The sequence below is a fragment of the Tachypleus tridentatus genome, unplaced genomic scaffold, assembly GCF_004210375.1.
Source record: "Tachypleus tridentatus isolate NWPU-2018 unplaced genomic scaffold, ASM421037v1 Hic_cluster_3, whole genome shotgun sequence".
Lineage (NCBI taxonomy): Eukaryota > Metazoa > Arthropoda > Merostomata > Xiphosura > Limulidae > Tachypleus > Tachypleus tridentatus.
The window spans coordinates 243,504-257,848 of NW_027467783.1; the positions used below are offsets into that span (position 1 = coordinate 243,504).

General features: G+C 34.8%; 2 pseudogenes across 2 annotated transcripts in view; one reads left to right on the plus strand and one right to left on the minus strand.

Moving 5' to 3' along the window:
• LOC143243655 (endothelin-converting enzyme homolog) overlaps window positions 1-9,135 on the plus strand; it is a 90,795-nt pseudogene extending 81,660 nt beyond the window's left edge. The window contains exons 14-19 of the transcript XR_013024696.1: window positions 2,289-2,414; window positions 4,246-4,311; window positions 4,648-4,820; window positions 5,910-6,015; window positions 6,880-6,923; window positions 8,902-9,135. The product of XR_013024696.1 is annotated as an endothelin-converting enzyme homolog (transcript). The remainder of the gene's footprint in view (window positions 1-2,288; window positions 2,415-4,245; window positions 4,312-4,647; window positions 4,821-5,909; window positions 6,016-6,879; window positions 6,924-8,901) is intronic.
• A 2,510-nt stretch (window positions 9,136-11,645) lies between these two features.
• The window catches only part of LOC143243656 (endothelin-converting enzyme homolog), a 15,549-nt pseudogene continuing 12,849 nt past the window's right edge, over window positions 11,646-14,345 (minus strand). The window contains exon 7 of the transcript XR_013024697.1: window positions 11,646-11,686. The product of XR_013024697.1 is annotated as an endothelin-converting enzyme homolog (transcript). The remainder of the gene's footprint in view (window positions 11,687-14,345) is intronic.

The window sequence follows — 14,345 nt, forward strand, 5'->3', positions numbered from 1 at the left end:
CCCTCCTCCTCATCTGAAGACACTTCCTCAGTTGCCTTCTGTTGCTGCTCCTTCTGAAGGTCTTGGAGTTCTTCCGTGGTGAGCTCAGTGTTGTGGTCTTCCACCAACTCCTCCACATCATCACCACTCACATTCAAGCCCATATACTTGCTTAGTGAGACAATAGCCTCGACAACAGGCTCAGCCTCAAAGCCTTCAAAGTCTCTATCTGCTACTGAGTCTGACCACAATTTCTTCCAAGCCGAGTTCATGGTCCTCAAAGACACTTCCATCCAGGCTTTGTCTATGATCCTCAAGCAATGGAGGATATTAAAGTGATTTTTCCAGAACTCTCTGAGGGTTAACTCTGTGTCAGAGGTCACTTCAAAGCACCTTTGAAACAATGCTTTGGTGTAGTTTCTTAAAGTTGATATGACCTGCTGGTCCATGGGCTGAATGAGAGGAGTCATGTTAGGGGGTAAGAACTTCACTGTAATAAAACTGTACATCTCCAACAACCCGTCCTCCAAGCCTGATGGGTGATCAGGTGCATTGTCCACCACAAGAAAGGCCTTGAGTGGAAACTGTTTTTCTGTGAGGTAATTCTTTACACTTGGGGCAAACACTTCATGGACCCACTCCATAAAAAATTGCCTGGTTACCCATGCTTTACTATAAGCCCTCCACATGACATTTAGTTTACTTTTCAGGACATTATTTTTCTTAAAAACCCTCAGGTTCTCAGAATGGTACACAAGCAAAGGCTTAAGTTTTAAGTCCCCACTTGCATTACTACATAACAATAGAGTTAGCCTGTCCTCCATTGGCTTGTGTCCTAGCAGTGACTTCTCCTCCTTGGTGATCTAGGTCCTCTTTGGCATTTTCTTCCAAAAAAGGACTGTCTCATCACAGTTGAACACTTGTTGGGGAATAAAACCCTCAGCTTCTACATAGTCCTTAAATTCCCTAACAAATTTATCAGCAGCGTCTTTGTTGGAACTGGCACCCTCCCGATGTCTCACCACAGTATGCCACTACTCTTCCTAAATTTTTCAAACCACCCCCTACTAGCCTTAAAGGCATCACTTGTATCAGCACTCATTCTAGGGTTTCCTGTTTTTCAGGAGGTCAGCATGCAACTGCTTTGCTTTTTCACAAATGATGGTCTCAGAAATGCTATCACCAGCTAACTGTTTTTCGTTTACCGAAATCAAAAAGTTTTTTCTACCTCTTCCATTGTTTGTGATCTTTGTTTCGTAAGCACTGTTACTCCTTTTGCAACATCAGCTCCTTTGATGACCTCTTTATTTTTCAGTATGGTGCAGACTGTAGACTTCACCATACCAAACTGTGTAGCAAAATCAGACATGTGAACACCACTCTCATACTTCACTATGAGATCTTTTTTCACCTCTATTGTGGCTCTAACAACTTTTCTTTTTTGGTTTGCTGCTTTCATTATCCTTCTTTGATCCCATGGTGGCTTATTTAATCAGAATATTTATAAAAACAACAAAGTAAAATGAGAACGTTCACAGCAGATTTTAGCGGGGGTGTGGACTGAGCGACAGGGGCAGGTAAAATGTTTTGGGCAAGCTTGGCGTGGGCCAAAAATGGACGAAGGGTCGTTTGGGTCATCAGTCAGGTTATTTCCAGGGTTCGGGCCACGACAGCTTGGTTCGGGAACCGAGTTTATGTTCAACAATCAAGACATTTTTTTCTCAAACAATATGTTCGAAAACTGAATTGTTCAAGAAGGGAGTAGTTCAAGAACTGAGGTCCCACTGCATTTCATGTTTTGTTGTCCCAGAAAATTTGAAATATCCCTAAATAAATGTGAAGCAATTAAAACATAAGAAACAAATAAAGTTAAGCTGAATTTTATCATTCATGAATATTTATGATGTTAGAAGAACACATAAGTTCATGAAGTCTTAAGAGAAATGAATAAAAACCCTATAAACCTGGGTTATAGTTTTTATTCATCTTTATTGAAAAAAAATGTGCTTTCATTTTATATAGTTTTTCTTACTAGATTTGTATTTACTCAAAGAATTATCCCCCTTGCTTTTCAAAAGAAAGTTTTAACTGTGAAATGAATTAACAATGTTTATTATCAAGTTACGAGTATGTACTGAAGAAAATTTGTAATACCGAAAACGCTATTTTAAGATAAGAAATGCCAAGGTAAAGAGATAAAAACACAAATCTAACCAATGAAATTACAACTTAGAAACACTGAATATATCATAATTATCTTTTTATTGTAAAAAAAACAAATAGTCGTTTCTTTTATATTTCACTCCAAGGCAGAAAGTACGACAAAAAATGGAAACCTAAAACAGTGGTGGAAGAACAAGACGATTGAGGAATTTCGGAAACGAGCAAAGTGTTTCATCGACCAGTATTCTTCCTACTCAGTTAACGGTAATCACGTGAGTATAGAACGATTGTTAATCACTCGTGTGTAATCTTTACAGTTATAGATCTTCTTGGAAATAAAAATATTCAACAACTTGTCTGTAGGTTCGCAGTTATAGTGTCAATAAGTATACTATTTCAACTAGTTCAGCATTTTTGGAGGGGGTTAAATCCCCCCCTCCAAGGTAATACCATCCAATAATATTATATTTATTTTAGGTTTAGATCCTATAAAAGGTAACACCTCATCCACAGTTAAGAAAAGCTGGAACCCGAATTGAGTACAGAGTTAAATAAGTTTTATGATTTTTAGCTTTTAATCTCACTTTATTAAATGAGTGAATGACATTATTGAAAGTATTTTTTATGGCACTAGATGGTTCAAGCAAGAAACTTTTGTAGATTGGTGAACAAAAATCTGATATTCTACCAATGATGACAAATTTCACAAAGTGATTAGTTTCATTCCAATTCATGCTGTCTTTGTATATCATATATATGTCATACAATTTCTGTGATGTGTATAACTTGTCCATTTATATAAAGACATATTCTGAAAATGTTTAAACTATCTATGGTTATCAGAAGATTGTATGATAGGTTAGTTGAAGAAATGAGAGAAAAAGTGATGGAAGCCATTAAAAATTTAACGTCTATTACCTTTTTGTCAGGAAAAAGTACTTTAAGGGCAGTGAAATTTGTTTGGCCTTATGGCTGGGAATACTTTTCTCATCGTTAGGGCAATCAACTCGGAATTTGAGGGTTAAGAATTTAAATCCCCATCACACTAAACATGCTTGCTTTTTCAACCATGGGGGCATTATAAAGTTGTGGTCAATCTCACTGTTTATTGGTAAAAAGAGTACCCCAAGGTTTGGCAGTAGGTGGTAATGACTAGCTGCCTTTCCTCTAGTCTTACATTGGTAAATTAGGGATGTCTGGTGCAGATAGCCCTCCTGTAGCTTTGCACGAAATTCAAAACAAGCAAACAGTGGTGTTCACATCTTGGGTATTTCTTATGTCTTTGCACATTCTATCATTAGTATTTATTCATTTTGTTAAAGTATAAGAAAGTTAATTAAAAAAAAAAAAGAAGTGACGTAATAACTTCAAATGTTGATGCTATAATTTAACCTCTATCTCCATCTTTCAGACATCATAACTGGTCATGAAAGTAAACCTGAAAGTAAACACCTGAAAATGTATATGCTTGCTGCTCAATCTTTTTCACTTGTCTCGTCTATCCTTATTGTAATTATATATTACTAGAGTTGTGGTAATATATCTATAGGTTCAATCTTCCACCCTTTTGCACCTGGGTGTTCATTTCTCGAACTTCCACATGGTCGAGGATCTTTAGTGTGCTTGTTGATTCCAACAGGATACTAAACACATTATTGTAGCTGTTTTATTAGAAACTATTTTGTATTTACACAGTTGTGATATTTCTTTGGAGCCATTTTATATTTAGTAAAAACCGTTACAAGCCTTTCCTACTAATAAAATTCCAGAAGTAAAATAAAATTTAAAAAAAAATACTAAAAAAATAAGATTGAAAATTATAATATGGGTTAACTGAATTGAAACACTCTATGAAACTCATTCTATATTACATGAAAGTAAAAAATTTCGTCCAGTCATAACAAAACTTATAAAAGATGTATATATATATATGATTGATATTCCACATATCAATCTAATCTCTAGATGTGGTTTAGTTAGAATGAAACATTAATAATACAATTTGACATTGTATCCACCCAAAACAACAGTAATGTTTACATAAAAACAGTTACTTTACAACTGAAGTACATATAGCTGTATACTTTCTCTTTTAATATACAGATAAATGGAAAACAAACACTTGGAGAAAATATAGCTGACAATGGTGGTATCAAAGCAGCTTTTCGTGTAAGTGTCTTCATCTTGTTATGGAGTTTATTTCTACCTAACGTCATCTGTTTAATCATTGAGTTCTTCTCACAGTCGCTGAAATATGTGTTACTTTTACTGAGATGCATAATTTATAATTATAAAATATTAAAATTTTTGTAGTTAATAATTTGATGATGTAGTTAGGTATCTGTGAAAGGTAGGATTAATAAATTAATATAAAATAATTTTTAATTTTGCCTACATTTTAATTAACTTTTAAACTTGTTATTTCTCTTACTTCTTGTAATATTATTTAGAAACTTGTGATATGTTCTGAAAAATTAAACATAATTTTTTGTTGTTGTTGTTAAGGCTTATGAAGAATGGAGTAATTCACACCAGATGGAGTTGCCTCTCCCAGGTGTTAATCTTACACACAGACAGTTGATTTTCATAGGATTTTCTCAGGTCTGGTGCTCAGTGAGCACTCCCAAAACACAACAGCTCCAAATTCTGAATGATGTGCACAGTCCATCAAATTATCGGTCAGTACGTGTTTCACAATTTCCTTGCAAGTTTAATTCTGAATTAAAAAATGATATTCTGCTAAGCAGCTTGTCGTAATATCATTACCAAGTTTTAAATGAAAAAGATTGCCTGAAATAATATATTTTGTTTCTGTTTAACGTGTGCTTTTTTAAGTAAGAGAAACTTAATGTGACTAAAAAACGGGAGTACTCAATAATATGCTAAATGTGTTACACATTTGAGCTGTGGTGGAAAAATGGATGAACTTTGGAATACATTTTTTCAGCAGAGAACAACATATCTAAAAATACTAATTATAAAGCCTTAACTAACAATGATAAAGTAAAGAGATTTTATCTTCTCAGTGTATCTAAGTTACAGTGAAATCTGTCAGTATGTTCAGGGAATAGCTTGACAATTGGACTTTGTCTATGCATGTGTGATTTTTCTTTTTTGATGTAAAGTCTGCTGTTATCAGACTTTTCGCAGATATTGTCATACATAATTTCTTCTTTCATATCATTAAAAGTTAGTAATTAATGTGTGTTTAACCACTCTTTTTTATTTAGACTTGTAATAGTTTTTATTTATTTATTTTACACCTGAAATTAACTTATTTCAAAGTATCAAAAGCTTACAAAACCTTCAATAAGTCTGAACTAAGTATATGTATTCAGATATTTGCATGACAAGGAAATGGTCACGTTTAAAACAAGTAATTTGATAAAGTAATGTGTTACTAAAAAAATTGTTCAACATTTACAAACCTTACAGCTATACCAGGTTTGGTAGAACAGTCCGTATTTGTGTATGATAGAAAATTCAAATGTGGTTTGAATTATTTACCATAAATATACAGGGAGGGGGGATTTACATCTCTTCCAATTATTGTTATATTTTAGGTGTACGTATTTGTGTGTAATACCACAACTGAAATCTTGAAAGAAAGTATTGTAGAAGGAAATCAAATCATTATTTTTATTACAGGTGTTTTTATGTGTTTTTTGCACTGTCTATTTCTTATATATATATATATAAAACCAAGTGTTAATAAAGTTTTATTTTCTTGAAGTATTTTCTAGTTTGTTTGCTTTTGTTTCTAATAGTGTCAATGGAGCTTTGTCTAACTTCTACAAGTTTGCAGAGGAATTTCAGTGTCCCATTGGTAGCAACATGAACCCCAGCAAAAAATGTGAAGTTTGGTGATATTGGGTACATATATGTTTTTAGCACTTCAATTATTAACAGTATATTGTATATTTTGTATTTGTTCAGACTGTAAATGATTGTTTTACTTATTACAAAAAATTAAAAGAATGTTTACATGTCTTTACCCTAACAATAATTAATTTACAACTTACTAAAATCTGGAGTTCAGTTTTCCAAAGTGAACAAAGCAAAATACCCTATTCATATTTTATTGGCCTGGCATGGCCAGGTGGTTAAGGCACTTGACTCGTAATCCGAGGGTCACGGGTTCGAATTGGTTCACACCAAACATGCTCGCCCTTTCAGCTGTGGAGGTGTTTATAATGTGACGGTCAAACCCACTGTTTGTTGGTAAAAGAGTAGCCCAAGAGTTGGCAGTGGGTGGTGATGACTAGCTGCCTTTCCTCTAGTCTTACACTGAAAATGTGGGACAACTAGCACAGAGAGCTCTTATGTAGCTTTGCACCAAATTCAAAACAAACTAAACAAATCATATTTTATTAAAAAGTAAAATACAGCTAAAATAGTATGCATTTTAAAATATTTTCAAGCTCCTGTTTTGGTGATAAAAATTGAATTTGGCATGAACATATGATGACAGCTCTAATTAATTTATTTAATTTTCTTTTAAATAAACTAAATTAAAGGTTTGTTCTTAAAGCTGTCCAATAGGAAATCTGTGCTGTGTGCTCAATGCAAGTTTACTGCTGAGTCACTAAAGTACATCAAATGTTAATTCAGCTATTAATTTCTTTAGTGGTAACTAATTTTAGAAATGGTAATTTGTGAAATCTAATAAATACAAAAAATTAACTAGACATTGATTTGCTTTGACAAAAAATACTATTTGTTTGTTTATATTTTCAGAATACTTTTCTGATGCAGAACTATAGAAAGTTACATCCATTTAAGTAAGTATTACTTCCGAAAAACTTATCTTACGATGCATCAACTAGCAAATATTCATAACAGCAGTTGGTTATATTTCATTCCTATTAATTGAAATGGAAGCTCTGCCCTACTTCTGTTTTCTACAGATATTTTAATTTATTCTGCAAAATTTCTGTTACAGTTTGTGTTTAACTTGTGCAAAAAGAAAAATCAGAACTGACCTTCTAATTTGTGTTCCAGTTCTGTTCTTTAGAAGTTTTTGAAATGTTACTTAAAGTTGATGACACTGTATATTGTTCTTCTTGATAACTACATTACATTTATACCAGTTAAAGAATAATTATAATTTATAATATTGTAACTATGATTATTTAAAAATAATATTGTAAAAAATGATTTCAGGTCCCCTTTAGTTTATGCAAATTAGCCATCTGATTAACCTTTCATCCTGTGCCCACAAGTGAGCACTTTTAAGATATGGATTACACAGTGTTTGTAATATTTCACAGAGCAGAGTCACCAATGAAAACTTCAGTTTGAGGCATATTTATTGTATGGTGTCATTTCATGAATATAAGATTCACATGAAATTGAAGTCCACCGAGCATTAATGTCGTACCATTTATCAACTCTCTTATTCGTTTTAGTAACGTAGTGACCAGTTTTGCTTGCATGGCAAGGTTAAAATTATGTCCCATTTGTTTGAAGTCAAAGCTGATTGCACCAAGATATAGTGGTACAAAAGTTTGTAACATGTGGTTTCTCTCGTCTATGACATTAATGATGCCACTGCACAGGATGTACTGGTCATATGTTCACATGTGTCTGTTTCTGATCATTTGCCATTCTATGTGTGAATATAATGTGATATATATTATCTGGCTACAGACTGAAATGTGGCTCATCTTTAAAGAAATCACACTTCTGCTGCACTCACTGCCCTCAGCCAGACGTTTTCTGTACATTATTGCCCCATGTTGTTGTTATGACTTACTCTGAACATTATTGGGCACATGCAGCCCAGACTTATTATGCTAATGCTACCTATCTAATATTGGTACATTTGGTTCAATCTCAGTGCATGTATTCTACAGTTCCAGTGAGCCAAGATCGCCAGATGTTGATCATTGTGGTGTCATAAATGACACCCACTTCCTTATTCAGGTATCTGAAAAAACCATACCATTGGTTTATAAGCAGTTTCACATTCTAGCAATGACAATTGTGAAAACTTGAAATTGGCTGGCATCTATTTATTTGATGTTTTTTCTAGTGAGTGAAACAATCAAATGCCTTCTCTGTTCTCTCATATCTAGTCATTATTCATGAACAGTTTGGGGTACTTTAAACAATATGATTCTTAATATGGGGTGGGTCTTGCTCCCTTCATACTCAGGAAGGGGAACACCAAACAGTAGTTTGAGATATTTCTAATTAGACCAGATTAACCAGATTCATATGCAAATTTAAACCATAGTACAATACCCCCAGCTAGTGTGGGGCCACACTAATATCAGTATTTTTTTTGTTTACCCCATAAGCCTTTTGTGAAATGATGCTTCTGTCACCTCAAACTTTCGACAAGTGGCTAAACAGCATTACATGAGACCATCATTCGCTTCAGGTCATGATATGATTGGTCATCCAGTGTCTTAATTTTTAAAACAATATAGTAGGAGGGGTGATTGATATTGTTCTGTCGCAGTGGTTCTGTATCAGTGATATAGTAATATCACAAATTTTGTTATAATTTAAACTAGAAGTGTGACACAGTTTAGTTCAAATACACTGTGAAAAGTTTGTTGTTTGTTTTGTAATCTGAAGGCAAGTAATAACATTTCACTTCAAAACCAGAAATAAAAATGACTGTGCCAACAATTGAACATGGATGAAGTCACTTCTCTATAATTAAGTTTACTTTTTTCTAGTGTAAAGGTGTAATTATTGTGATTTATTACTAGTGTGTAATATACTAAAAAAATATTTTACTTTATCCAGGATATAGAACTTTTCATGTTAGCCAGAAAGGAAACCGAAGCCTTAAATTTTACACCCAGAACGACATCGTCTGATTTTATGTTTTTGCTAACCTTTAACCTGCAGCCTTCCTTGAAATTAGGGATGACTCATTATCAGTGTTCTGACCTAACAGAAACTGAATTTTCTTTACTTATTTTTCTTAATTGTTCATCCATTGGAATCGAAATTGTTAAGTAAACTTTGCAATAGAAATGTTTTTGTTCTTATTTTTATTAACATAACTTACTTTTTAGATTTTATTACAGAAGTTAATGTTTTTTAATAACCGATATTTAATACTGTATATTTAATAACTCGTTTTAGCAATATTTTATTATACATTTTATAGATACACGTACACATGCAGTGGCAGTTGTGGTTTTCTGTAAATTTTGTCCAATGTTATAACACTGTATCTCTGAAATGTTTATGTTAGAAAATGTTAAACATTTTAACTTGCAGTGTATCAAGACCTTCATGCATGTTTAAAGATCTGGGTAGGGAGATTACTATTACAAAAATAGTAACAGTCAGAATATGTTGTACACAGTGCTGCCAATTTAACAGATTTGCCATCTCAACTGAAATATATCGTGTATCTAGCTGTTATACGTGTGATTCATCGACAACAAGAGGCCTATGGGGCCATCTTATCTACTAAACTAAACTTTAAAATAAGACACTTAAGACCATTACTTATCATTCAAATATTTACGAAGATTTCCTAGAAATTCCATTGGACTCATAGTTTCCGTAGGCCTTAGGCACTATGCCTATTGTGCCTAATAAATAATCCGCTCCTTCAAGAAGTGAATTATTTTATTTACAGAATAATTAGAGGTGAAATCAAACCTGATACCAGTGTGTTTCCACGTGGAAACTTAAAATATTTCTCCCTCAACAAACAACTTAATTACTTGTCAGATTATTATTAAAATATGCGTGTACAGGGTCGTCCAAAAGATAATCGCTTCAGAGCAATATAAGTTTTAAAATTTCCACATCAATGGCTCCCCAATTTTTTTCTCTGACGTCACCCTAATCCACTGACTGTGATTCGCGCGACACCCTTGCTTTCACGTGCAATATTTTTTTTTCGTACACTTTTTACTCATGCTTTTAATTATTCTTCTTTTGATGAAACTCTCGTGACATAGTTTGGAAACTACTGCCCCACGTACTTCAGATCAGATTAACATATAAACATAGTACATAAACTTAAGAATGGCCAACAAGTTTATGCGTTATAAATTCCACGGTATAACAGAAAGATATTTAAATAGATGGGGGGACACAGATTTTAGTTAATCCTTATACAGTGTTTTAGGCTTATTTTAACCAACTGATACCATGAACTTTTCTCGTGATTTTTAATATAATATACTCACCTTGTATGTTAAAGATGCTTGTATGCCTTTTTTTTTTTTTTAATCAGTTTAGAATTGATCAATAAACTGAATGACACAGGAGCCCTGCCTTTAAGGGCACTGTTTTATTTATACAGTCATTCTTTACATTAAAAGAACTATTTCTTTAATTGCGAGCTTTCAGCCCCCCTTCATCGGGCAATTAGAGGGAAAATATTTAAATGTTGAGAAAACATTCCACATCAGGTTTTAGCCGCGGCATATCGGCTCATAAAATGGTACTGATTATTTTCCAAGTACAAACTTTTAACTCATAGCTTCGTCATCTATTGAACGATTTGATATTTATTTGATTTTGAGTTTTGGACTCAAGAGTCAAACCCTTTCGATTGGCATATTCGACCACGCCTAAGATAACACAGATTTATTTATTCTAATTCTACCAAAACTAATTTCCGTTTGAGGGTAGGCTGGTAGAGTTCATGATAAGTAATGTAGTCGAATCGGTACGCGCAAAGCCGACGTTTGATATTGCTGCTTTTTAATAAATCAAACAACTACCGCCCAATTAGCCTAACCAGTTGTATCGGCAAAATTTTTATAAAGTATAATTAGTAATCGACTATCAATATACTTAGAAATAAATTCAAAATTACCCGAAATTAAAAAACGGATTTAGAAAATACTGTCAAACTACAGACTACATAATTAGACAAACAGAATCAATTACAGACAGCTTTAACAAAAACGAATGCACTGTATCTTGCTTTCCCGACATTAAGAAAGCTTTTGACACGGTGTGGCATAACGGTTACGTCATCGGTTAACGGAAATGGCTTTACCCCAGGGAATTATTCGCCAGCTATCCAACTTCCTGGAAAACAGAACGTGTAAAGCAGGTGTGAATGGGGCCCACACTGGGTCCTTTTCACACGAGGCAGGAGTCCCGCAGGGAGGGGTAGTTCGCCCTATCTTGTTTATTATGTATGTGTGTAATATGCCACTGTCGGACCTAAATTTAGGTTTTGCACCACAATTTGCTGACAATGTAGCAATCTGGAAAAGCGCCCCCACTCCTTCAATAGCAGTAACAAACCTCGAACCAGTCGTGAATAATATAAAAGAATACTGCCAGAAATATAGAATAAAAATAAATATTCCGAAAACCCAAATAATATTATTCAGTAGATTACATAAACTAAAAAAAGACCCACCAACGTTATACATGAATGGCATGAATGGATCACTTTTACTGACTGCTACTTCTGATAAATTTTTAGGATTAACTTACGATACCAAATTAACGTGGATACAGCATACTAACAATATCCTGACTAGAATCTGGAAAAGAGCAAATTATGGAAGAAGTCTTCCAGGTAAAAACCAAGGAACATCACCTGATAATATAATAAAAAATCTACAAAACATACATTAGACCTGTAATAGAATACACATCTCCTGCCTGGATAAACATAACACAAAACAATTACAGAAACTACAAAGAATACAAAACTCAATTCTAACTTCAGCCTATAAAGTACCATGTAGTACTTCATCCACATTCATACACAAGTATACAAACATAGAAACAGTATCTGTAAGACTCCTGCATAATACACTAAATTATTATAATAAAAATTAGCATAAAAATGATTTATTGTATGATCACGACAGATACCACATACATGATGAACACAGGCCTAAGTACCTCTCTCCTGTGAATTTATATTTAAGAAATATAAATCAAGCTGGCCACCATGCACTAGACGCTTAAAACTAGTATAATATTCATTGTTTTTTTGTATTATTATAATTAGTTTATTTTTCTTTCTCTTTCACGTTAAATATATATATAAATAGATTTAAAAAATAAAAAATATGAGTGAAAAAGGGCAACTCAAGACAATACATTGACATTGACCTGAAAAGGGCCGGAGTACTGGGTAATACTCTGGCCCAAAGTTAGGGATGGAGGAAGAGGTCTCGTGCACCTGACCCTCCTGGGTATTCAAAAAAATTAACCTACCCAAATACCCACACAGAAGAAGCGAAGCCTTTTAATTAATCAGTACTTTAGAAAAAAAAAAAAACTATATTTAAAGTTGTTTTTTGTAATTAAGCACAAACCTACGCAATGAGCTATCTGTGCTCTACTCACCACGGGTATCGAAACCAGGTTTCTAGCTTTTTAAGTCCACAGACCTTCCGCTGTGCTACTGGGGTACATATTTAAAGTATATACGTTTCATCGGGCATTGTTACACATCGTTTGGTATCTGGAAGTAAACTACTGTCACACATTCGGCCTCGCGTTACTTGATCACGTGACTACGACAGCTTGAATTACTTTAACATATCAACAGGGGGGAGCTAGACAAAACATTAAGGACTGTGGTGTGTCTCTTGCGTGCACTCTTACTGTAAAAATTAGGAAGTAACCAGGTTCGATAATATTGTTGTTACTTTTGGTAGGATGCTAGATCTAGAAGCACGTTCTGAGGTATCGTTAGCCTCAGCAAGCCCCCCATCCTTCTGTATTAATTTAAAACCACCATCACCTGGTCTTCAGAGTGTAATTCACTAAAGGTAAATGAATAAACTTTCTCTCTGTTTTCACGTATCTGTTATAGTAGCTTCTATTATATATTTACATACATTTTCAAACTGAATCGGTAGCCCGGCATGGCCAAGCGTGTTAAGGCGTGCGACTCGTAATCTGAGGGTCGCGGGTTCGCATCCCCCTCCTGCCAAACATGCTCGCCCTTTTAGTCGGGGGGGGGGGCGTTATAATGTGACGGTCAATCCCCCTATTCGTTGGTAAAAGAGTAGGCCAAGAGTTGGCGGTGGATGGTGATGTCTAGCTGCCTTCCCTCCAGTCTTACACTGATAAATTAGGGACGGCTGGCACAGATAGCTCTCGAGTAGCTTTGTGCGAAATTCAAACAAACAAACTGAATCGGGGCCGGCACGACGTGTTTTGTCGCCATGTGTAAAGCTAACCCTTCCGCCCACTCGTCATTTCAACTCTTCCGCCACTGTAGGAATTCTACACGGTTACGCACTGAAGAACCTGCCGCCCTGCGGAAGTGCACGTGCCGCATCCCCGGTCGCACAGGCCTTGAATGTAACGGCGTTATGTTGGAACGACAAAATTGAACTAAGATTCTAATTTTTCATGTACGTACCTCTTAAGATTAAACGTAATTTTTTAAAATATAAATACATACACAAAAGTTTTATTGTTTATTTCATGTTCGTGCGTGTATTTAACAGCATTGACTCGGAGAAATTTATGAAGTCTTCCTGAGGGTTTGGTTTGAATTTAGCGCAAAACAACACGAGGGCTTTCTGCGCTCGCCGTATCTAATTTAGCAGTATAAGACTAGAGGGGAGGCAGCTAGTCATCACCACCCACCGCCAACTCTTTGGCTACTCTTACGCCAACGAATAGTGAGATTGACCGTACATTATAACACCCCCACGGCTGAGATGACGAGCATGTTTGGTGCGACGGGGTTCGAACCCGCAACTCTCGGATTACGAGTCGAGTGCCTTAACCACCTGGCCAGGCCGGGTCCTTGCTGAGGGAAAAGATAGTATGAAATGCACTGTAAAGTCTTGTAACATATTAATGAAAATTAAATATGTAAAAAAAAGGAGAGTTTGATATTGTTATAAGTTACAATACAGTACATGTTTATTACGTCATAATGTAGCTATATATAACGTATCATTTGATTTCTTTGCCCCTAATTATCCATTCCCCTAGGGCATTTACCTTTACTTTTGTTTACTGAAAAGATTGCTGTATAGCGAAATAGGTTATAAAAAGGTACACAGCGATATTTTCTATCAGCATGTCAGATGATAGTGTGAGATAAATCTTCCATGTTTTATTGTGAATGGCCAACAATGACGTGGGTAGTGCCTGAACACTGTTAGTACAACAAAATCTAAATGTTGTGCTCTCTCAGTCTCGTGACTTTTTTTTTATCACCAAGCATGAGCATCTACCAGGGGGAAGGGAGACAAGAGGGGCACTTACCCTGGAAAGTG